Source organism: Symphalangus syndactylus, chromosome 5 (assembly GCF_028878055.3).
Source record: "Symphalangus syndactylus isolate Jambi chromosome 5, NHGRI_mSymSyn1-v2.1_pri, whole genome shotgun sequence".
NCBI classification, from domain to species: Eukaryota; Metazoa; Chordata; class Mammalia; order Primates; family Hylobatidae; genus Symphalangus; species Symphalangus syndactylus.
In genome coordinates, this window is record NC_072427.2 from 16,937,446 (window position 1) to 16,963,275 (window position 25,830).

At 44.4% G+C, this 25,830-nt stretch overlaps 1 long non-coding RNA gene across 1 annotated transcript; it reads left to right on the forward strand.

Annotated features, from left to right (window-relative positions):
* The first annotated feature begins 4,833 nt into the window (after nt 1-4,833).
* LOC129482090 (uncharacterized) lies at nt 4,834-25,449 on the forward strand. The gene is made up of 3 exons (XR_008657602.2): nt 4,834-5,422; nt 21,671-21,721; nt 23,612-25,449. It is a non-coding gene; the product is annotated as an uncharacterized lncRNA (long non-coding RNA).
* Nucleotides 25,450-25,830: the final 381 nt, after the last annotated feature.

Here is a 25,830-nt window from a genome sequence, read left to right on the forward strand (position 1 = left end):
GACTCCTGAGAGCTGACCGCACGCAAAGTTTCCCAACCATCTAACTGCATCGTCTCTAAGGGCAAAGCTGGGCGAGGCCCCAGCTGGTGCTGCTGCTATCTAGGGGCTCTGGCTGGTGGGCTGGGTCAGTGGTCAGCAGTGGATACAGAAGACTCTTCCTCAGCCAGTTTCTTTCCCGCCTTGTCTGAGCTACCGGTTGTTGAGAGAACCTACCACTTCTCTCTCAACTCTGGGCCTTTGCACCTGATGCTTTCTTCAGTGCTTTTTTCTCCTGGCTCTTTCCTACTCATCTTTGAACGCCCAGCTTAACGCCACTTCCTCCAGGAAGCTGTCTGGGGCCTGGAGGACCATTGGTAGAGTCAGGGCCTTGGGGACATGCTTTTGGAACCCCTGCCTGACATTATGTAGAACATATTAAAAGATCCCTAACATTTCACATTAAATACAAATTTGCCATAAAATAATTTGAAATTATCTGGGCACATTCCTTTCTCTTCTTTTTGCTACCAAAGCGTACTTTTAAATTTTGTTACAACAGTTTTCATATGTACAAAAAGGAGAGAAAGAATAATACAATACAAATCTGTGGGATTCACCACCTAACTTAAGAAACAAAATGTTACCCAGAGGGTTGAAACATCCTGTGTGGCCTCTCTGATCCACTCTCCTTACAGCAGCGATAACTACCACCCTAAATTTGGAGGTTATTGTTCCCATTCATTTCCTTAAACTTTATATATATTCCTTACAGAGATCTAAAGTGTTTGCCTTTTTTCAATTCTATTACAATGATCTATTAAAATAATTTTTGTAATTTTGCATGTGAAGTTATTTGGTTATGAGTTACATAAGTTATGATTGTTCTGATTTTTTAGTCATCGTTACTCACTTAAATTCTTGAAGAAGGAGAAAAATCTAGCCAATAAATTGATTTTAAGTGTTATGACATGTTTCAGATATAGTTTATAAAGTTGAAGTAATAGTGTGTTTTGTGGACATTTAGCAAAAGGGTCACTAATTTTGACTTTGCAGTTTTCCTTTCATATTTTGAGGCCAGTAATTTTTTTCTCCAGTCTTATAAATGTTTATGTGAGTATGAAAACCTCCTAGGACCTAGCACTTTAAGGACTTCATACTACTGCCTCTCCCAGTCTTGCCACGAGAGTCCTCGATGGGTACACAGCAGCAATGATATCAGAAGCCAAACTAAAGGTGGTGGTTTGGAGCACCCACTGAGCCAGGCCCCTGTCCTAAGCATTTTGCATCTGTTAATTCACTGACTCCTATAAGGTAGGTGCTACTGCCAGCCCATTTTCCAGAAGAGGAAATAGGCACAGCATGGTCACGGCTAGGTAGAAAGGGGTGGGGCTGGGATGTAAACCCAGGCAGTTTAGACCCTTCACGATGCTTGCTGCCTGCCATTTTCTGAGCCCCATATGTACATACATGTACATGTATTTTCTCAGACTCCCCACAAAAACTAGGAATCATCCCCATTTTACAGGAGAGGATACTGGCCCAGAATGGCTCAGGGTCTTGTTCCAGGTCACACAGCTGAAAGTGACAGATTCTGTGATTCCAAAAACTTTCTGTGCCTTTAAGGACTCCACACAACTGCCTCTCCCAAACTTGCCACAAGGCAGCCACGGTGAGTTCCCCATACCCACTCACTACCTCCATCTCACCCCTCTTTCTGCTATACAGCCTTGCCAGGGAGGGAGGCAGGGGGTGGTCCTGCACGTGTTAAGAGAGGGTGTAGACAGGCACCAGGGGCCACAGGACCTGAACTCACCAAAGTTCTCTGCCTCTATTAGCCCAGGGCCCCTGCAGTCAGGAGGGGGCTATTTGCAGGCCCTTGGCCCAGGCCTGGCCACTCCCCACCCCTCCCCACCATCCTTCTCTCTCTCTGGGCCGCTTGCTGTCCTGCCCAGGGCAGGTGGGAACCTGGCTGGTTGCTTCCCAGGTGCGATAGTCTCAGCTGGCTGCTTCTCCTCCCCCAGGATTGAGCCTTATCGGTCATCAGAATCATTCCTGCCATCCGGACCCAGCTCAAGGTCATCCCCAGAAGGTTCCAACACCTGCTTCCTGCACAGGCCCCCTCCTGCCTTGCCTAGAAATGGGGAGAGAGGGGGTGGCTGTTTTTTTTTTTTTTACGAGCCAGATCCTTGCCTGGAGTCCTCTATATTCCAGCGCAGGGAACAGAGCCACAGTAAAGTTAGAAGGTGAAAGGTCAGCAGGCTTTAGACCAGAAGACCAGGGTTTGGTCCCAGGCTCTGTGCCTCCCTCCTGTAACCTTGGACTAGTCACTTTCTCTTTCTGGGCCTCAGTTTCCCCAACTAGAAAGGGTATTGTAGGGCTAGACACTCTCCAAGATCCTTCTCTTCTAGGAGTGTGTGACTAAATCTGTCCCGTGTACCAGAATATTGAGTTTATGACAGTATTGAGTTTATTATATTAATATATAATAAAAATTATATAGCATATTATAAATTAATTTTTCTTTAGTTAGAAATACTGGCAAACTCATCCCTTGCCATCTCAGGAAGAAGCCTCACTGACTGTTCAGCCAAGAAGGAAAGAGGAGACTAAGATGGACCCAACATCTAGAGGAGAGAAGGAGGAAGCAGAGGCAGAAGCAGGAAGTGGGAAGCAGGAAGTGGGAAGGGAAGCCCAGCTCTCCAGTTCTGGCAGTGCAGAGTACTAGAACAGTAGATGGAGCTTTTGAAAATGGGATGCCTGAACCTTACTGTAGCCAATCAAATCGGAATTTCTGGGAGTAGAGCTGGGTACGAGTGTTTCTGGAAACACCCCAGATGAGTGTGATGTGCCATGAAGGTCAAGAACCACCATTTAAGAGCAGTGGTTCTCAAACTTTGGCATGCCTCTGAACCCCCTGAAGAGTTTGGTAAATACAGGATGCCAGACCCCACCTGCAGAGTTTCTCACCCAGCAGGTCTGAATGGGGCCTGTATTCATTTCCTGTGGCTGCTGTAACAAATCATCACAAACTCTGTGGCTTAACCAACAGAAATCTATTCTCTTACAATTCTGGAGGTATGAAATTAAAAGTGAGTCTCACTGGGCTACCATCAAGGTGTTGGCTGTGTTCCTTCTAGAGGCTCAGGGAGAATCTGTTTCCTTGCTTGCCCCCTCTTCTAGTGGCCACCTGCACTTAAAAGATTTTTCCCACTTCGTCTGGTGTCTTGATTTTTTTTTTTTTTTTTTTTTTTTTTTGAGACAGGGTCTTACTCTGTCACCTAGGCTGGAGTGTAGTGGTGCAATCTCAGCTGACTGTAACCTCTGCCTCCCAGGTTCAAGCAATTCCCCTGCCTCAGCCTCCCGAATAGCTGGGGCCACAGGTGCCTGCCACCACGCCCAGCTAATTTTTGTATTTTTAGTAGAGATGGGGTTTCGCCATATTGGCCAGGCTGGTCTCAAACTCCTGACCTCAAGTGATCTGCCCGCCTTGGCCTCCCAAAGTGCTAGGATTACAGGCCTGAGCCACCGCACCTGGCATTGGTGTCGATTCTTTATGCTCTTGAGATCCTTGGAATGTATGCGTTCTTCCATACCTCCCTTCTGTTTCCTTCACTGAAATTCAAAGTGATTGATATAACAGTACTCCCTGTAGTTTCTTTTCATTTTAACCAAGCCTAAATCAAAGTGATTTTTTAAAATTATAACTCCTATTTTCTTATAGGGATACACAAAATGCAGCAAGATTATATAAGTCAAAGGAAATAAGAATGAACACGGTACAAGGCTAATGACATAAAATTGAACCAGTAATGAAGCTACTGTAAAAAGACACACCATGGATTTGTGCATTTTTGCTACAAGTGGGTACATATTTGGTGTAAAGTTTCCTGGCAGCCAAGACCAAAAGGGAAAACTAGTTAGTTACATAGTTCATAACTGTCCATGTTGTAGAAAATTAATCTACTGCTTAGGAATCTACAGCTGAAAGACCAGAAAGACCCTGTGGAAAGTGGGAAGCCACACCCTCAAGAACATCTTTCCAATAGATTCAAAGATGAGTTTTATGAAATGTTTCTTTTGGCAAAACACAGGAAAGTAAAACTGATTCTGTAGGGAATGTTGTGAGTCCACCCAGGGATTCATTCTTCTCTTGTTCTGGCTTAAACCTGGGTTAATTTGAGTGTCTGGATCATCTGATTGACCTTAAAGGAGAGTTAGATTCCCAGAAGAAAGAAGGTCGGCCAGTTAGGAAGCATTCTGTTGCTTGATAATTTGCAAGCAACAGAAAGTCCAGCCCTATTGATTGAAACAAATATATTTCTGGGCTCATGTGATTTAGAAGTTCAGTGGTAGTTTTAGCATCAGACAAGACTGTACTCAGAGCTTAAATGCTCTTGCCCTCCAAGTATGGTAGTATCCTGGACCTCCCCAAAATGCAACTAAAAAGTTAAAGCCCAGCATAGCAGTGGGCCTGTGTAAGTCCTTCCTTCCTATAGTGACTTGTCAGATTAGGTCTGATTAGTCAGATTTTGGAAACTATTCCTATATTTCTTCTTTTTATTGACTGGGGAAGAGAAGGTGTTTTCCCCACAGTTCTCAGTGAAAGTCCTGAGTTTCAATCTGATTGGATTAGATTAGGTCACACACTCATCCCTTAACCCATCACTGTAGACTGGAAAGCACTAATTAACCTAGGCTAGATTACATATCCTAACCTTGACCTCACTAGACCCAGGATGAGCAACTTGTCTGGGAACAGGGAGCAGAAACAGTGGAGCAGAAACTCTTGGGTTTTAGAATCAGACAGATCCAGGTTAGTTCATTTATTCATCAATTCAAAACATATCTAGTCCCACCCCTAACAGAGACATTAAACCAGTGTATCAGTTATCTATTGCCATGTAACAAACCACTCCAAAACTTAGTGACCTAAACAATGACCATTTTATGTGCTCACCATTGTACAGGTCAGCAATTTGGGCTGGGCTCAGCTGGGTGATTCTTCTGAACGAATTCATGCGGCTGCAATTGGAGCTGGATGATCTAAATTGTCTCACTCCTAGGTCTGGCTGTTGATGTTGGCTGTTGGCTGAGCCAGGGGCCTCCAGCAGGCTAGCGTGGGCTCTTCACTCAGCAGCAGGGTTCCAAGAGGACAAGCCCAATACACATGTGCTTTTCAAGCCTGTGATTATCAGGGCTGTACTGCAACAATCTGCTGCAATCAGTAACAACCACATAAGAAAGCAATGACAAGTTATGATTACTGCTCTGAAGGGAGTAAGCAGGATGCTGTGAGAGAGGGTTACTATTTCAAGTGGCCCCTGGGCCCGCAGCATTGGCATCACCTGGGACTTGTGAGAAATCCAGCATCTCAGGCTCCATTGCAGGTCTCCTAAATCAGAATTTACAGTTTAACAAGATCACCAGGAGATGTGTGTATAAGGTAAAGTTTCAGCAGCTGGTGACTATTGGGGGTGACCGAGGAGTGAAGGAGGGGGAAGAAACAGCAGAGCTAGTTTATGCCACTTGGTGTGCTTCTCACATCCTCATAGTTTCTGCCGTGACCTGGCTACCAAGCCAGCAGGGCCTTCGTCCACTGTCCTGGGGCTGCATAGGAGAGCCCCACATTCACAGTCTTACAGTGAGGACAGCTTTGGTTCAGTGGGTATCACCCAGAGGCAAGCACCTAAAACTGGAGTTCTGCTGGGCTTGGCAGGGAGCTTGCCCCTGATAGGTGGGAACAAATGGGGCCTCTGTTTATGCATACACAGTGCCAGGTGGGAACAGAGGCCAGTGTTGGAGCAGCCAGTTCTGAGCTCCCTAAAGACCCCTAGGAAAGCCAGACCCTCAGGGCTGCTTGGTCCGTCAGTCCCTCACCTGGCATGGAGGATGATAGTGAGTTGTCAGGTCCACAGCCATAAGGCTGTGAAGAGGCTTTCCTGGTGGGCAAGTGAGTGGCATTCTAGAATGCCATGCTAGAATGACTGTGTGTCCCATTTGCACAGGACAGTCCTGTTGACATCTGACATCCTGTTGTAATTATTAATAATGCCCCTTCTCATTCTGGTTTGGATCATAAATTGAAAGGGTCACCCTAGTTAAAGCCTGAGTTTAATCTCAGAATTCAGGAAGGTGCCTCTGAAAGAGCACTGGACCCTGAATCAAGAATAGGAACTCGGCTGGGCGCGGTGGCTCACGCTTGTAATCCCAGCACTTTGGGAGGCCGAGGCGGGCGGATCACGAGGTCAGGAGATCGAGACCACGGTGAAAACCCCGTCTCTACTAAAAATACAAAAAAATTAGCCGGGCGTAGTGGCAGGGGCCTGTAGTCCCAGCTACTCGGAGAGGCTGAGGCAGGAGAATGGCGTGAACCCGGGAGGCGGAGCTTGCAGTGAGCCGAGATTGCGCCACTGCACTCCAGCCTGGGCGACAGAGCGAGACTCCGTCTCAAAAAAAAAAAAAAAAAAAGAATAGGAACTCTTGTCTTGCCCTGCTTCCGGCAAGCTGGGGGACCTCAGGCATGTCCCTTTTTCCTTCTGCCTTCAGCTGCCTTATATGTCAGAATCGAGGGGTTGGATCAGACAATTCCTGCTAGCTGGGGAGTAAATGAATGTGAAATGTTATCCTTTGGGGTTCTGCTCCATCAGCTCCATGTTGATGAGGATATTGTTGCCTCTCTAGCATCTTTGACTCTATGTCTTCTGGGGACCCCACATTCTGCTAGTTCCTCTCCTGGTCCGCAGCTTGTAGGAACCCTGAACTGGTGTCTCTGAGGCTCTGCCTCGGGGCTCTGTGCCCGTGGGGCTGCACTGCCTGTCCGCCTGCTTACTCCCCCATACTCTGCTCCACTGGGACCCTTCTTTATCCTGTACTTCCCAGTTGTGTGACATTTGGGACAAATAACTTAATCATCTGTGACTGTTTCTCCATCTGCCATGGGAGATAGCAATGTCATTCTTGCAGGATCATGGATAGTGTACATAGCATCTGCCCCATAACAGGGACTCACCAAGGCATTTCTATGCCTCATATGTCTTAAAATTGACCACCTGGAGGGCTCAGTTCAAGTCTTCAATGAGTTGAGAGCTAAAGGAAGTGATTTGCAAGTGTGAAGGCTCTAAAAGTTTCCTCTCTGTAACACTCTGCAACACTCTGAACATTTCTTTTTTTAAAAAAAATTATTTACTTCTTTATTTATTTAGAGACAGGCTCTTTCTCTATCACCCAGGGCAGAGTGCAGTGGTGTGATCACATCTTATTGCAGCCTCCAACTCCTAGGCTCAAGCTATCCTCATGCCTCAGCTTCCCAAGTAGGTAGGACTACAGGTATGTGCCACCATGCTCAGTTAATTAAAAAAAATATTTTGTAGAGACAGAATCTCACTATATTGCCCAGGCTGATCTCAAACTCCTGGCTTCAAGTGATCTTCCTGCCTTGGCCTCCCAAAGTGCTGGGAGTACGGGCATGAGTCACCATACCTGGTTGTAAGTGGAAGTTTCTTTGAAAGTTCTCACTCCTCAGCTCTGCCTCACAGACTACATGCTCCACCTGCCATTTGACTAATTGCAGGGAGCAAGGAGGGAAGCAAAATGGACACTTTATCCTTTAAAAGGATCACATAGCTCCTGAGGGCTTTATCCTAGCAACACCATGTTGTGAAATCAAACTTTCTTGCCTGACTCTTGCTTCTGCAGTCTTACTTTGGGACGTTTTGCTCCAGCAGAAAGAGCACCACCTCTGCAATCTGACAGCCTTGTCCCCTTTGAACTCTACCTTTCTCTTTTTGACAGAGAAACATTGTCCCCAGCTCACAGAATCATGAGGGTTATGCTAGGTGGGATTGTAAAGTATCTGTCCTGTGGTAGGACTCAATAAACTTAGAGCTTTCCCTGCATTTTACCCTGTTGTCTTCCTGATTGCTGAGAATATATACTTTCCTGTGGGGCAAGATAAGAAAGCAAGAGTTTTAATGTTCTAGTTTCTATTGCTGCATAACAAATAATCCCTAAACATACCTGCTTGAAGCAATAGGTTTTTTGCTCATGATTTTGTGGGCCAGAAATTTAGGAGGCTCCTCTGGGCAGGTCTTGCTGGGGATTTCTCATGTAGTTATGGTCAGATACTAGATGGTGCTGTCATCATCTGAAGGCTCAAATGGGCTGGGTGTCCAAGATGACTCACTCACCACTGGCAGACGATGCTGACTGTTGGCAGAGGACTCCATTTGGGACTGTCAACCAGACCACCTACATGTGCCTCTTCAGCATGACAGTCTTGGCTAGTTGGATTTGTTACATGGAGGCTGACTTTCCCCAGGAGCAAGCAACTCACGGAGACCAAGCAAAAGCTGCATGACTTTTTATGACCTAGTCTCAAAAGTTACATACATACCATTGTTGCAGGACTTTTCCTTAGTTCAGTTAAAAATGGGGTCCTTGTCTGTCCCATGGCCATGAAAATTTAAGTTCACAGATGGTTTGGAGGGTGAGTAAAGCAGGATTTTATTGGGTGAAAAGGGGAAAAAAGGGGGAAACAGGGACTCTTGCAAGGCCAGAGTCCCTCCGTTAGAGCACTTCCTGCCCCGGCCGTTGGAATCCCAGGTTCCACAAAGGAAGAGGAGAAGCCTGACTCCTCCCTGCTGCAAAGGGCGTGAACTTCTGTGGCTCCACCCAGTGCCCAGGCTGGTTGGAGTTTTTTCCGGGGAGCCCCTCCCACCTGGCTGTGTCGCCATCACTTCTGCCGTACCTATTTGTGGAAACCATATTCAAGAGGAGAGGACAGAGCTCACTTCTCCTTGGAAGGAATAGCGAAGTTACATTGTTGACCAGCATGTGGGTGCAAGATTATGGAGGCCATCCTGTGAAATACAATTTGTCACATCTCCCAAAGTCATATGTAAATGTGAGCTTTTTAGCAGTCAGGATTCTTGCTCATAAACTACAGAAACTGGCTCCAGTTAAAGTGAAGATAACTTATTTAAAGACCTTTAGGACTCACAGAATTGATGGAGGTTGGAAGAACAAGATTGGAAAATGGGTCAGAACCAAGGAGTTCTGGAGGACCGGGCGGCAGGTGCCCCAACAAAGGAGAAAGCATAAGGGCTGTCCAGTCCAAATAGCCTGAGCCGCCACTGCTAGAATAAATATGACCTCCACGTACCCAGCTCTGAAGAGCAACACTTAGGAAGAGCGAGTTGATTGGTTGAGTCACACGCTTGCCTCCTGATTGGACCAGCATAGACAGAGGGAGGAGCCATTTGGACCTCTTGCTTTCCTAGTGGGAAGCTCTGACGTCCTCCCGCAGAGACTGTGCTCAGTCTGAGATTCTGTAAAGGAGAGGTAGAATGCTTTAGGGGCTGAGTGACAGAAGGGTAGGTAGATGTTGGATATTCCCAAACGGCAAATGTCCACCAGAGAACCCACAGACTCAGACACCCCACCTCCTGGAGTTAGTGCCCCCATTACTACAAGGAGTGGAGAGCTGAAGAGGAAGCTCAGAGGGAGCAGAATATCCTCAAAATATTAAAGGACTGGCACTTTGAGAAGGAATTTGATTTGTTCAACACAGGTAGTTGTAGGACAGATTTTTGGCTGAATACCAGGAAGAACTTAAATTTTTTCAAAAGTATACGCTTAGTGTTTTGAGTAGGTAATACAGTCACTGAAAAAATATTAAAAGCAATGCTGTGAAAGTCTCCCTCCCACTACTGTTCCTTATCCACTTACCCCTTACTTAATTCCCCACCTTCACTCCTGATGCTAATCTTAATAGGGTCTTGTTTATGTTCCCATAGATTATTTTTCCTTTTGAGTTTTTAAATTTTACTTTTGGCCGAGTGTGGTGGCTTACGCCTATAAGAGAGACCCCATCGCTCCAAAAAAAAAAAAAAAAAAAAAAGCTGGGTGTGGTGGTGTACACCTGTACTCCCAGCTACTCAGGAGGCAGAGGTGGGAGAATTGTTTGAGCCCGGGAGGTAGGCTGCAGTGATCGCACCACTGCGCTCCAGCCTGGGAGACGGAATGAGACCCCGTCTTAAAAAAAAAAAAAGAAAGATAAAATTTACTTTAAAAATTGTGTTAAGATTACGTAACATAAAATCTACCACTTTAACCATTTTTAAGTGTGTGGTTTAGTGACATTAAATACTTTCACATTGTTGTCTGAACATCGCCACCATCCGGCTCCAGAACGTTTTTCTTTTATTTATTTATTTATTTATTTATTTTATTTTATTTTATTTTTTTGAGACGGAGTCTTGCTCTGTCTCCCAGGTTGGAGTGCAGTGGTGTGATCTTGCCTCACTGCAACCTCCATCTCCCAGGTTCAAACGATTCTCCTGCCTCAGCCTCCTGAGTAGCTGAGATTACAGGTGCCCACTATCACACCCAGCTAATTTTTTTGTATTTTTAATAGAGACAGGGTTTCACCATGTTGGCCAGGCTGGTCACGAACTTCTGACCTCAAGTGATCCCTCCGCCTCAGCCTCCCAAAGTGCTGGGATTACAGGTGTGAGCCACCGCGCTGGGCCCAGAAATTTTTCATCCTGTGAAACTGACACACTGTATCATCAAACAGTAACTTCCCATTCTCCCCTTCCCCCACCCCTGGCAACCACTGTTCAACTTTCTTTCTGTGAATTTGATTACTCTAGATACCTCATGTAAGTGGAGTCATACAGTATTGCCCTTTTGGGACTGGCTTATTTCACTGAGTATTATGTTTTCAAGATTCATTCATGTTGTATCATATGTCAGAATTCCCTTCCTTTTTAAGACTGAATAATATTCCATTATATGTAGACACCACATTTTGTGGGTTTTTTTGTATTTTTATTACATATATATATATATATATATTATGGAATAGTGTCTGGCTATGTTGCCCAGTCTGGTCTTGAACGCCTGGACTCAAGTAATCCTCCCACCTCAGCCTCCCAAAGTGCTGGAATTACAGATGTGAGCCACCACACACACCACATTTTATGTATTCACTCATTCATAGATGGACATCTGGGTTGCTTCCACCTTTTGGCTATTGTGAATAACGCTGCTATAAACATGGATGTATAAATATCTCTTCAAGACCCTTCTTTTCATTCTTTTGGCTATAGACCCAAAAGTAGAATTGTTGGGTTATATGGTAATTCTATTTTTAATTTTTTGAGGAGCTGTATTATTGATTTTTGAGAGTTCTTTCATATTTTAAATACAAGTCACTTATCAGATATGTAAATTGAAAATATTTTCTTCCAGACCATTATTTATAATCTTTTAATTCTCTTAGCAGAGTCTTTAAAAAAATCAGAACTTCTTAATTTTGTTGAAGTACAATTTATTCCCCAAAATTTATGGATTATGCTTTTGGTGTCATGTCTAAGAAATCTTTTCTTTGAGAAGTCCTGTTGTTTTCGATTTTACATTTAGGCCTATGATCCACATTAAGTTAAATGTTGTAAGTAATGTGAGGTATAGATTGAGGTTTGTTTTGTTTTGTTTTTCATATAGATGTCCATTTGTTCTAGCACCATTTGTTGAAAAGTTTATTCTTGGCTGGGCGCAGTGGCCCATACCTGTAATCCCAGCACTTTGGGAGGCTGAGGCAGGCAGATTGCTTGAGCCCAGGAGTTTGAGACCAGGCTAAGTCACGTGGTGAAATCCCTTCTCTACAAAAAATACAAAAAAAATTTAGCTGGGCATGGTGGTGCACACCTGTAGTCCCAGCTACTTGGAAGGCTGAGGTGGGAGGATCACTTGAGCCCCAGAGGTCAAGGCTGCAGTGAGCTGTGATCAGGCCACTGCACTGCAGCCTGGACATTGGAGAGAGAGACACTGTCTCAAAAAAATGAAAATAAAACTTTATTCTTTCCTCATTGAAATGCCTTTGTAGCTTTGTCAAAATTCAATTGACCATATATGTGTGAGTCTGTTTCTGGACTCTATTTTATTCTATTTATATATACCAGGAGTGTCCAATCTTTTGGCTTCCCTGGGCCACATGGTAAGAAGAAGAGATGTCTTGGGCCACACATAAAATACACTAACACTAATGATAGCTGATGAGTTTTAACAATTGCAAAAAAAAAAAAAAAACCTCATAATGTTTTAAGAAAGTTTATGAATTTGTATTGGGCCACATTCAAAGCCATCCTGGCTGCATGCGGCTCATGGACTGCAGGTTGGACAGGCTTGATGCATACTATCCTCTCACCAGTACCAACTAACTTGATTATTATAGCTTTGGAGTGAGTCATGAAATTAGTATAAATTCTCTAACTTTGTAGTTCTTGATTGAAATTATTCTGACTATTCTAGTTTCATTTTTTTTTTTTTTTTGAGATGGAGTTTCGCTCTTGTTGCCCAGGCTGAAGTGCAGTGGCGCGATCTTGGCTAACTGCAGCCTCCATCTCCTGGGTTCAAGCAATTCTCTTGCCTCAGCCTCCTGAGTAGCTGAGATTACAGGTGCCTGCCACCACACCTGGCTAAATTTTTGTATTTTTAGTAGAGACAGGGTTTTGCCATGTTGGCCAGGCTGGGCTTGAACTCCTGGCTTCAGGTGATCCACCCACCTTGGCCTCCCAAAGTACCAGGATTACAGGTGTGAGCCACCGTGCCCAGCCCCATTGCCTTTTCATACAAACTTTAAAATCAGTTTGTCCACTTTTTTTGTTGTTGTTGTTTGTTTTTTTTGTTTTGTTTTGTTTTTTGAGATGGAGTCTCGCTCTTGTCGCCCAGGCTGGAGTGCAGTGGCGCAATCTCGGCTCACTGCAAGCTCCGCCTCCCGGGTTCACGCCATTCTCCTGCCTCAGCCTCTCCGAGTAGCTGGGACTACAGGCGCCCACCACCACGCCTGGCTAATTTTTTGTGTTTTTAGTAGAGACGGGGTTTCACCATGGTCTCGATCTCCTGACCTCGTGATCCGCCCGCCTTGGCCTCCCAAAGTGCTGGGATTACAAGCGTGAGCCACCGCGCCCAGCCCTGTTGTTTGCTTTTGAGACAGAAGCTCTCTCTGTCACCCAGGCTGGAGTGCAACGGCATGATCTTGGCTCACTGCATCTTCTGCCTGCCGGGTTCAGCGATTCTCCTGCCTCAGCCTCCCAAGTAGCTGGTATTACAGGCGCACAACACCATGCCCAGCTAATTTTTGTATTCATTTTTAGTAGAGATGGGGTTTCACCATGTTGGCCAGGATGGTCTCAATCTCCTGACCTTGTGATCTGCCCACCTTGGCCTCCCAAAGTACTGGGATTACAGGTGTGAGCCACCATGCCTGGCAGGTTGTCTACTTTTACCAAAAAAAAAAAAATAAATTCTGCTGGAATTTTTATTAGAATTGCATTGAATCTAAATCAGTGTGGGAAGAATTTATATCTTAGCAATATTGGATTTTCCAATCCGTGAACATGGTATGCCTCTTCTTCTTTTTTTAAGGTTTTCTTTGTTTTTTTTGTTTTGTTTTGTTTTTATTTTGTTTTATTTTGTTTTGAGATGGAGTTTCGCTCCTGTTGCCCAGGCTGGAGTGCAGTGGCGCAGTCTGGGTTCACTGCAACCTCTGCCGCCCCGGTTCAAGCAATTCTCCTGCCTCAGCCTCCCAAGTAGCTGGTATTGCAGGCACCAGCCACCACGGTCTTGGCTAATTTTTTGTATTTTTAGTAAAGATGGGGTTTCACCATGTTGGCCAGGCTGGTCTTGAACTCCTGACCTCAGGTGATCCACCCTCCTTGGACTTCCAAATCGCTGGGATTACAGGTGTGAGCCACTGCGCCTGGCCTCTTTGATTTTTTTTTAATTAGTGTTTTATGGTTTTCAGCAGACAGACCTTGCACATATTTTGTTAGATTTATACCTAAGTATTTCATGTTTTCTGGTACTATTGTGAATAATGCTTCAATTTTTTTTTCAAATTCCAATTGTTTATTGCTAATACATAGAAATTTGTTTGATTTTTTTTTTATGTTGACCCTTCCCTTTTATTGTTAATCTTTATTATAGATTAACTTCCCTCTTACCTTTTTCACATAAAGACTTTATGGCTATCACATTATCTTAAGATGGAATGTTAAATACACTCTTTTAAATTGAGTGAGGAAATGAAAATCAGCTGTAAAGAAAGGAAAACAAACTGTAGAGAAAAGAAAACAGACTATCACCAATTAATTTGCTGTAACTCTTATACCACTTTTGCATAGAAAATGCTGTAATCCCATTACATTTCTTTGTTTTCTACCTGTATAAGCAAGAACTTAACTCTTAACTTTGGAGCACGGATCCCATTTCTCTGGGGTCTTTGTCTCCTGGATGATCATTTTCACCTTTTCACCTGAATAAACTTTAAGCTGGATTCTGATCCTTTTAATTCTTTCAGGTTTACAGAGAGGAGATTCAAGCCTCAACAGGCCAGGTCAGCTGGACAAGGTGACTTTTAAGCCCTCTTCTAGCTTCATGAAAACAGATCTGAAACTTGCCTGATCTCAGGAATGGTAGTGAAAACACCGTGTACCTGAATGGTCTGGTGGCAGGTATGACCTGTGCACTTAGTATTCTCTAAGTTCTGGGAGGGGCAGGTTATCTGCCAGGAAGAGGCAGGAGATTCCAGCATCCTAATGTGCTTAGCAGTATCATCTCATTCACCAGACAGGCAGCCCTTGTGCCTCTCCACTAAGGCTAACTGCCAGAAGGATAAGGTGTGGGTGGGTTTTATTCACTGCTCCATCCTCAGAGGCTAGCAAAGTGCCTGGAAGAGGGAGAAATCTCTAGTGTTTATAGACAGACCAACACTCGTACCCTGAAAGGACACAGTACCACAGGGGATTGGTAGAGGTAATGATTACAGGCAACAGATTGTTCAAAACAACTATATTTAGGCAAGTATATTTTTGCAAAACAATGAAAGCTGTGTTCCTTTCAAAAGGAAAACTTTCCTTTTCCATACCTCACTATCAATTATTTCAGTCTCAGATATGCCCCGTTGTGTTTCTCCCACAATGTTTGACCTAATTAACACTACGGTCGATTATTTACAAGGAAGTTATTTTTAAAACTGCAGTTCAAAATCACATCTGATTTTTTCACCTGATTTTGTGGTATAGTTGTTTTTGTTTTTAATGATATTGCCGGGGTTAACTTTTTCCAAAAGTAGTTTTTAAGAGTAAAAAACTGGGGGGAAATAATAAATGGCCAAAGAGGTTAAATAAATTATGTTACCTTCATTAAGTAAAATATTTGCAGTCACTATAATGATGTGAAATTTTATTTACTGGTAAGAAAAGTTCATAAGGCATTACTGAGTGGGAAAAAAAATCAGTTCATGAAACACTATGTATAATGTGATTCCACCTTTTGTTTTTAAAAATATTTTATATATTTAAATATACTAATATGCAAATATAAGAATACATAAATATAAGTATATAAACATTCTAGAACAATATACAACAAAATGTTGACAACGGTTATCTCTAGGATTTCAAATCATTTTTGTATTCTTCGTATTTGTTATAATAGGGTTTCTTTCTTTATTTTTTATTTTTTGAGATGGAGTCTCTCTCTGTCACCCAGGCTGGAGTGCAGTGTTGCAGTCTCAGCTCACTGCAACCTCTGCCTCCCAGGTTCAAGTGATTCTCTGGCCTCAGCCTCCTGAGTAGCTGGGATTACAGGTGCCTGCCACCACGCCAGCTAATTTTTGTATACTTAGTAGAGACGAGGTCTCACCATGTTGACCAGGTTGGTCTTGAACTCCTGATCTCAGGTGATCCGCCCTCCTCAGCCTCCCAAAGTGCTGGGATTACAGGCGTGAGCCACCATGCCCGGCCACAGGGTTTCTTCATAATCAGGAAAGGCAGTAATGCTACCGTCATCTTATGAAAAACATTTCAATGAAAGTACATTTTCCTCTAAGAACATAGCTCTGGAATTATAATGTGAGTAAGTAGAAATGAACAAGAACTAGATCTAATACAGGTTTCATAAAGTCTTCTGTTGCCCAGCTCTCTTGTGGCCCCCAGAGCTGTCCGTCTTCACTTGTCAACCTGTGCCCACAGCAGGCCCCCTTAACTCCAAGTCCTGGTACTCAGCACCACGAGCCTGGGCCTGAGTACCTCTCCCTGAGCTGGGCCTGCATGGAGCAAAAAATGTGTAGGCAGCCAGAGTCCCAGCTGCCAGGGAGGCTGAGGTAGTGTTGCTGCTGATAAAGCCACTGTCCATCCAGCAGGGATGAGACTCTTTAGACATCTGTACAATCTCTGGGCGCAAGAGTTTTCCTTTCTGTCTTCCCCCTCTTCCTCCTCCCTTTCTCTTTTCTTTCCTTGCTTCAACTTTCCTTCCTTTGCTTCAACTTTCCTTCCCTTGCTTCTACTTCCCTTCCCTCATTTTCTCCACATCTCCCAAGCACCTGGAGGTCACAAAGGACACAATGATGAATCACCCACAGTCCCCCTTAAGGGACCTGCAACTAGAGAGGGAAGCAGATGAGTCCTAGAGTCCACCTCTGTGTGCCCCGTGCCCTGAGGGCAGGCCTCCTGGAGGAAGTGACATCTGCCTTAAATCCTGAAGGATGAGAAGGAGTTGGTCATGCAAGACAGTGGACAAGAGCCCAGTCCTCATGGGCAACTTGGTTGCTGCTTCAGGTTCCTGACTGGCCCTCCTGTTCCACAGGACCAATCCTGCCCAGGAAATGGCTTTAAGCCATTCGTTGGCTGGGGTGAGCTCCCTGGCCATCTCACACCACTGCCTCTCTGGCAGCCCAGCCCACCTGGCCCTATGATGGCAGCAGGGCTTGGCTGAGGCTCTCCCCATAAATGCAGCTGAGTCAGGGTCTGTTTCCATGCTCAGGACTTCCTGGAGGGGCTTGCACAACTACTCCTGCCAGGTCATGCCCAGGTTTTATAGTTCTCACCATCAGCTTGGCAATTCTTCCTTATTTTGAATCCAGATCCTTCCTGCTGCATTCAATCCAGTGTCTTTTGCTTTATCCCCAAGGTTTTAAAAAATGAAGAAAAACTAGTTTCCTTGTTCTGTAGGAGAACAGCTGTTCATCTAGAAAGCTGTCCCTCCTTCATTGTTAAGCCCTTGGGCTTTAAGCAAAGATGTGAGGTCTGCTTTAAGCAAGAATGTATTTGGGGATCTTTCTCATTACTCTCGCTTCGACAATGGACCACCCTGGGCACTCAGATCCGTTTGACATTTGGGGGCTATAGCTGAATTAAAGAGCAATCCAGAGATTATTAGCTCATATGGAACATTGATTGTTGCTGTGGATAAATCCACTACCCTCTCCAATTTCCTCCTAGTAACTAGTAACAGTTTTAAAAAGTATCCCGTAACTAGTAACAGTTTTAAAAAGTATCCTTTAAGAAGATAGACCTTGGAGAGGTCAGTTTCAGGATGAGTCAACCTTGAAGTTAGACATGGGAGCTGGAGACCAGGATAGGAGTATTGCAGCAAGGGTGAGGAGGCTCACTAAGATCATTCAAAGAAAGGAGAACAAATAAACATCCATTGTTGTGTAATTTTAAAATGTTTTAGTACACTCTACTCACCGGGTGTGGTGGCTCACGCCTGTAATCCCAGCGCTTTGGGAGGCCGAGGTGGGCAGATTACTTGAGGCCAGGAGTTCTAGGCCAGCCTGGCCAACATGGCAAAACCCCATCTCTACTAAAAATACAAAAATTAGCAGGTGTGGTGGCACATGCCTGTAATCCCAGCCACTCATGAGGATGAGGCAGGAGAATCTCTTGAACCTGGGAGGCAGAGGTTGGAGTGAGCCGAGATTGCACCACTGCACTCCAGCCTGGGCGATAGAGTGAGACTCCGTCTCAGAAAAACAAAAACAAAAACAAAACAAAAAACAAATAAAACAAAAAAACATACATTCTATTCAACAAAGGAGAGGGAAAGACGGTTTGGAGGGATGTGCTGGATACAGTCAGAAGGAAGTATCCATTGGGGAAGTTGGTTTGGAAGAGTTGGTATAAGGTTGGAGGTGGGAGTCTTGCCAGGACGGAACAGAATCCGGAACTGCTGCCTGGGCAGCTCCCACCAGAGCCAGTAGGGACAGATGGACCCTGAGGTTGGGGGACGCGAAGGACTTTGGGGTCAGCATGGCTACGCAGGCCTTTATCTCCTTCCTGTACTCTGTCATCGTCGATGGTAGTCTTCAATGGAGAGGCCACATGGGCAAGCCCTATCCTCCTACCCCACTCTATGTTCAACTGGCAAAGCCCTTTGAGTGCATCCTCAGTGCTCTCTAGGTGCAATGCTCTACCCACTTTAAGTTCCTGTTGGGAGTTGGAGAAATAAGTTGTGACATGCACTCCCATGTGATTTTTGCCCTCTCCCTGCACCTTTAACTTCTGATTCATCCCATGCATGCAGCTTCACCTGCGTGTGCCCAGGGCGTGTTCTGGTGTCTTCCCTCATGCCGAAATCAATTCAGTCCAGACAGGAGGTGACTGGGAGCCACCATGGGGCATATCACTGGTCTTTAACTGGCTGTTAGGTCCAGAGGCAGGACAATCAGAGACCCCTTTCAGGGCCTTTGCTCTGTTCTTAGAGGTAGAAGGCAGCCTGTGCCCCAACTCCCTCACCCCCTACAAACCACACTCCAGGCAAGGGTGGCCAGCAGTAGCCTGTGAGTCCTCTCTTCCTTGTGAGCACACCCTGCCATGGCACTGCTTCACAGGAGAGAGCCATGTGGACAAGCCCTATACTTCTACTCTGTACTCATCCAGCAAGTTCTGCAGAGCCACCCCATGGTGGCTCTGCAAGTGGCTAAGGATACAGGGCTTAATAAGACACCATCTTTTGTAGCCAGCCTCCAAGATGTATCCCTGGGATCCTTGCTTCTGGCATTCACACACTCCTTGGCCCCCGCTCACGTTGAATCAGAGCTGGCCTTGATCACTGGATTACAGTAGAAGTCTCAGCAGATGACTTCCAAGGTGAAGGCATTGTAGTTTCCACCTTGCTCTCCTGAATGGCTCGTTCCAGGGAAGCCAGCCACCAGACCATGAGGACACTCAAGCACCTCCATAAACAGGACCCTAGGGAAAGATACTGAGCCCCTGGACAATACTAGCATTCATTTTCCAGCCATGTGAGTGACCTACCCTAGAAGTAGACCCCAAGCCCCAATCAAGCCCTCAGATGACATATGATTGCAACTACATGAGAGATCTCAAACAAGAGCTGCCCAGCCATGACACTTCCAAATCCACAAAAATTATGACCGATTTTTTTAAAAAAGATTATTGCTGTTTAAAGCCACTGCATTTTGAAGTGATTTGTTATGCATTAATAGATAATAAAAAGCAAACTGACTTAGCCATTTTTATTACTGTCCTAAATTCTCTGCAACAACATCCCTCCTTATGTCCCGCACACTGGGTAAACTACAGCACCTGCCATGTCCTGGATAAATGCATGGGAGTGGAATTGCAGGGAATTAGGATAGGGGTATGTTGGCTTTTACCATTTTATTTTCCCACCAGTAATGTATGAGAGCTTTATCTCCTCCACCTCCTCAGCAACTCTTGGCATTGTCAGTCTTTACCATTTTAAGCCATTCTGATGAGAGTATCATAGAATCTCACTGAGATTTTATTTTGCATTTCCCTGACAACTAATGGTGTTGAGTGCCTTTTCAGATGTTTATTGTCCCTTAGGCACCCTCTTTTGTAAAATGCTTATTCAAGTCTTTTGCCCCCAATGTTTGTTGGTTTGGTTGCCTTTTTCTTATTGATTTGTAGGAAACCTTTATATATTCAGGATATGAGTCCTTTGTCAGATATATGCATTGGGAAAATCTCTTGTCCTCGTCTTAATCTTTTGATTAAAAGAGGGTTTTGTTTTAATGAAGTCCAACTTACAATTTTTAAAAATTTATAGTAGGTGCCTTTTATGTCCAGCTTAAAAGATCTTTGCTTGGTCATGGAGACCGCTCCCCACCATACTCTGTTTACTTCTAGGAGCTATATTGGTTTACTTTTCACATTGAAGTCTATGATTTATCTTGAATTAATGTGTATGGTGTGAGGAAGGGGTCAGAGTTTCTTTTTTCCCCTACGAATATGCATAGAAAAGAACATCCTTCTCTCTATAGAATTGCATCAGCTCCTTTGTTGTAAATCAAGTAACCATATGTGCATGGATCCATCACAGACAGTTTTAAAGGTATAGATTTCCAGATCCTCAACTTCTCTATGTCTTCTTTTCTGATGTGGATCTATTTGCCTCTGCAGTCAAACCTCAAGCCAGTCTTCTTTTCCCATCTCATTCATCTTTCCAGATAAGGCCTTTAACCCAATCCCAGTCTGACCATGGTGCCTGAACTAGACATGTGCAAACCGCTGGGAACCCAAACAAAGCAGCGATTGGAGAATGCACGCCCCTGAGCGAGAGACCCCTTCAAAGCACAGAGAGCATCTGCTGTAGATATTGAGGGGAACAGCACCTTGTTCCATTTAAGGGACAAATTCTAGGTGGCAAGTCTCTGTGTGTTGTCTGTCTATTTTGCTTAGAATTAGAATTTAGAATTGAAATGTTATGGGCAGGCTTTGTCTTGAGGCTGTGTATTAACACATTTATTTGAGTTTGAAAATGACTTCAGATTTTCTTTTGATGGTTAGTAAGTCTAATTGGGCTGACTGGGTTGGCAATGAATTCTGGCTTTGCCAATTAGCTTATATGGCAGACATTTTCCATAAATTAAACAAATGACATATGCAACTCTGAGGTTCTGGAGAAAATATACACAACATGAGGGAAATTATGTTTTTTTGCAGCTGTTAAAATTATGATATGAAATTTAGATGTCAACTTAAAATTGTGTAACAGAGTATGCAGTTTTCCAAAATTTATTTAGGGGATGTACAACAGGAAATGTTGAAGACCACTAGTCTAAGGCAGTGGTTCTCAACTCTGGTTGCAATTGGAATCACTTAGAAAGTTTAAAAGATGATAATGCCTGTGCTTCTCCCCAGGCCAATTAAATCAGAAAAGCCGAGAGGGAATAGTTTAAAAGCTCCCCAGGTGATTCAAAGTGCAGCCAGGCCTCAAACCACTTGCTCTGTCCTCCACCCTGCCCTGTTTCTCTGTACTCATGGCCATCTCAGCCCCTCTCCCTTCCTCACCCCCAACACTCAAGGCTGTCTCCCCAACCCCCAGACCGATATCTAGCCCCAAGCCTAGACGTAACCTCGTGGACATCCACAGGCCTTTCAAACATAGCATGTCCCAAACCAGCCTTGGCAACATTTTTGATCATGCATTAGTAAAAACTGTGGGGAGTGTATACACCAAAATATGCATATTTTTAAAAAGCATACATATGAATCACTATGTTAATGTGTTATGTGCATTATTAAATGGTTATAAAACAGAAAATATAAAAGTATGAGGCTAAAAATTAGTATAAATATGGGTTTTAATGTTTTCTGTCTACATTCTATGGACAACCTCCATGCCTTTGAACGTGCTGATCCCTCCTCCTGGAATTCCCTTCCTACTTGTCCTCATGTACAATTTTCTGCTCTTCCTTCAAAGTACAGTTTGCAAGCCTCCCTTTAGACTCCTCTACAGGTGGAGCCGACCATGCCCTACCTCCATGGCACTGCCAGGGGACACTTATAGGCCTCTATCTTTATACCTGTCATGGTATATTAATCCTTGGTGTTTGAATGTCTCTCTCCCCTGCCAGCTCAAGAACCTGTTGGGAGGAGCACCTAGCATAAGACCTGGCTTATGATAGGTTTGTAATAAATGCATTGATGATGCAGTGAGTTGAATAGTGGAGTGAGCAAAGAGGAGGTGGTCAAAATATCTAACAACCCGTATAGTGGCTAGGTGGGGGATGGCAGTGGGAAGTTCAAGGGCATAGCACCAGCATCTGCTTGTCCATCTGGTGAAGGCTTTCATGGCAGAAGGGGAGAGGGCAAAGAAGTACACGCAGAAGAGACCGCAAGGGCAAGTGAGCTCACCTTTATGATGAGCTGCTCTCGTGAGAACTAATGCACTTCCTAGAACTAACTCACTCCTGTGTTAATGGCATTAATCCATTCATCAGGGCTCTACCCTCATGACCCAATCACCTTTTAAGGCCCCACCTCCCAGTTCCATCAGTGGCAATTAAATTTCAGCATAAGTTTTTATGAAGACACTCAAAACATACTATATATATATAGTATGCCTCTGCAGTTAAATCTCAAGCCAGTTTTCTTTTCCCATCTCATTTACCTTTCCAAATAAGGCCTTTAACCCAATCCCAGTCTGACCATGGTGCATGAACTAGACATGTGAGATTTTATTTTGCATTAAAAAAAAAAAAATATATATATATATATATATACACTGTGTTTTGGGTGTCCCCATAAAGATTAACATTTATATATATCATTTATATAATACATATAACATATATATTATATATAACATTTATATATCATATTATATATATAATATATATAACATTTATATATATACATAAACATTTGACCCTTGAACAACACAGGGATTAGGGGCACCAACTTCCCAGGCAATCAAAAATTCACATATAACTTTTGATCCCCAAACTCTTTTTTTTTTTTTTTTTTTTTGAGACGGAGTTTCGCTCTGTCGCCCAGGCTGGAGTGCGGTGGCGCAATCTCGGCTCACTGCAAGCTCCGCCTCCCGGGTTCACGCCATTCTCCTGCCTCAGCCTCTCCGAGTAGCTGGGACTACAGGCGCCCGCCACCACGCCCGGCTAATTTTTTTTTTGTATTTTTTTAGTAGAGACGGGGTTTCACCGTGGTCTCGATCTCCTGACCTTGTGATCCGCCCGCCTCGGCCTCCCAAAGTGCTGGGATTACAAGCGTGAGCCACCGCGCCCGGCTGATCCCCAAACTCTTAACTACTAATAGGCTACTGTAGATCAGAAGCCTTCAATAACATGAACAGTGAATTAACACATATTTCATATGTAATATGTATGATATATTGTTTTCTTACAATAAAGTAAGCAAGAGAAAAGAAAATGTTAAGAAAATCATAAGAAAGAGGAAATATATTTAGTATTCATTAGATGGAAGTGGATCATCATAAAGGTCTTCATTCTCATCTTCATGTTGAGTAGGCGGAGGAGGAGGAAGAGGAGGGGTTGGTCTTGCTGTCTCAGAAATGGCAGAGGAGAAAGAGGTGGGGGAGGTGGAAGGGGAGGCAAGAAAAGCAGGCACACTCAGTGCGTTTTTGTTGTTGTTGTTGTTGTTGTTTTTTGAGACAGAGTCTCGCTCTATTACCCAGGCGGGAGTGCAGTGGCATGATCTTGGCTCACTGCAACCTCCGCCTCCTGGGTTCAAGCAATTCTCCTACCTCAGCCTCCTGAGTAGCTGGGATTACAGGCGCCCACCACTGCACCCGAATAATTTTTGTATTTTTAGTAGAGACAGGGTTTCGCCATGTTGGCCAGGTTGGTCTCAATCTCCTGACCTCGTGATCCACCTGCCTTGGCTTCCCAAAGTGTTGGGATTACAGGTGTGAGCCACTGCACCTGGCCAGTGCACTTTTTATTGAGAAAAATTTGTGTATAAGTGGATTCATGCAGCTCAAACCTATGTTGTTCAAGGGTCAACTGTGTGTGTGTGTGTGTGTGTGTGTGTGTGTGAAGAGAGAGAGAGAGGAGAGAGAGTTCTTATAAGGAATTGGCTCACGTGATTATGGAGGCTGCCAAGTCCCGAGATCTGCAGTCAGCAAGCTGGAGACCCAGGAGAGCTGATGGTGCAGTTCTAGTCTGAATGTCAGCAGGCTAGAGACCAAGGAAGAGCCAATGTTTTAGTTCAAGTCTGAAAGCAGGAAAAGCACTGATACCACAGCTGGAAGGCAGTTGACAGAAGGAGTTCCCTTCTCCTTCGGAGTGAGGGTCAACCTCTTCATTCCATGCAGACCCTCAACTGATTAGATGGGGCCCACCCACATTTGAGGGCAATCTGCTTTACTCAAATGATGATCTTATCCACAAACACGCTCATAGACGCACTCAGAAAGAATAGTGTTTGACCAAATGTCTGGGCACCCCATGCTCAGTCAAGTTGACCCGTAAAATTAACCATCACAGCAGCCAAGGCAGAAATGGAAGTGAGACAGTGGTGGTGGAGGAGCCGCAGCCAGCACCTGAGGCCCTGCCCTGCGGGAGGTACTACAGAGATAATGCAGAGCTTACCAGGCCCTGTCCACCTGCCCACCCTCAGGGGCAGAGATACAGTCCTCCAGCCAGGAGCAAGGCTGTGCCAAGAGATTCCCTTCAGCTTAGGGCAGAGTGTAGATGCCATACCCCAGTGGTTCTCAACTGGGGCAGTTTTATCTGCCAGGAGACATCTGGTAATATCTGAATACGTTTTTTGTTGTCACAGTGAGGGGGTGGTCATACTCCTGACCACTCACATCCAGTGGGTAGAGGCCAGGGGTGCTGCTAACACACAGGACAGCCCCCACAGCAGAGATTCATCAGGCCCCAAATGTCATTGGTGCTGAAGTTGAAGAACCCTGCCCTCACCTTCTTTCCTCCACATCTTCCCTCAAGCTGCTCCTGGCATGCCCTTCTCCACCAAGCCAACTTGTTAAACCTCCTCACAGCTGAGATCATGCTACTTTCTTCTTCAGATCTGCCACCCTCTAGCTGGGTGATCTAGACAAGTGATCTGACCTCTCTGAGCCAGGGTTTCTACCTTGTAAAACAAAAAATCCCTTCCTGCATGGTCAGCTGTCATGAAAAGAACACATAGTAATGGGCAGACAAAGACAAGGCTTAGCTTCGTGTTTGACTCCTAGGAGCACCCAGTTCATAGAGGCTGCTGCTGTTACTAATCTGTCTCCATTTTCCCCTGGGAATCCTGAGGTTTATCTGTGAGTCTTTGGACTGCTGTATGGACAACATACTCTGCAGTAGCATGAAGAAGTGAGTGAAGACCCTCCCTTGAACTGTGTGCACTGAAAGAACAGAAGTCACATCTTGATATCTCAGTGCCTTTACAGTGCCAGGGATGGGGTAGGTGCTGAGCGCCTGGTATGTGCTCACCCTATGCTGTACAAAACACAGAAAGCCCCACAGGGTTTGAACTGTAATCAGGTAGAGGGTGTGTGGGACTCCCCTTGGGTCTCTGACTTTGGCTTCTGCTCCTCGCCTTGGATAGGCAGATATTTTCTAGTAGACATCAGAGACTCTGGTTGATAGCATTACAGTGGCTTTTCTCCCAACTTTTTGTTTTACATATTATCAAGCCAACAGAGAAATTGCAAGAATAGCACAATGAACATGCATATACCCTTCACCTGGATTCACCGCTTTTGTTTCATTTCTCTCAGTATATATGTTTGTGTGTGTTGGAGACATATGACAATTTACCTCGAAACCAGGCATCTCCTAGGAACAAGAGCAGCCTCCCATATAACAACAATACAATGCTAACCCTTAAAAAACTTTGCATTAATAAATCCCATTAGTTAATATACCATTCTTAGTTCATTTTCCTCAGTTGTTCCTATAGCGTTTTTTTTTTAAGACTTTGTTTTGATCCAGGAGCCAATCAAGAATCAATCAAAGCATTTTATGGATTTGTCACGTCTCTTTAGCCTACAATCTTTGCCCTCCTTGTTTGTTTGTTTTGTTTGTTTGTTTGTTTTTCGACATCCACCACACCTACATTTCTTTTTAAGACTCCAGACCAGTTGTTTTGCAGAATATCCCTCAATTTGAGTTTGTCTGCTGCTTCTACATGATTAAATTCAGGGTATGCATTTTTGGCAGGAATAGCATATTTGGGATTGTGTCCTTCTTGGAGCAGCCCATCAGGGAGCAGCACATGATGTCCAGGTCCCCACTATTGCTGT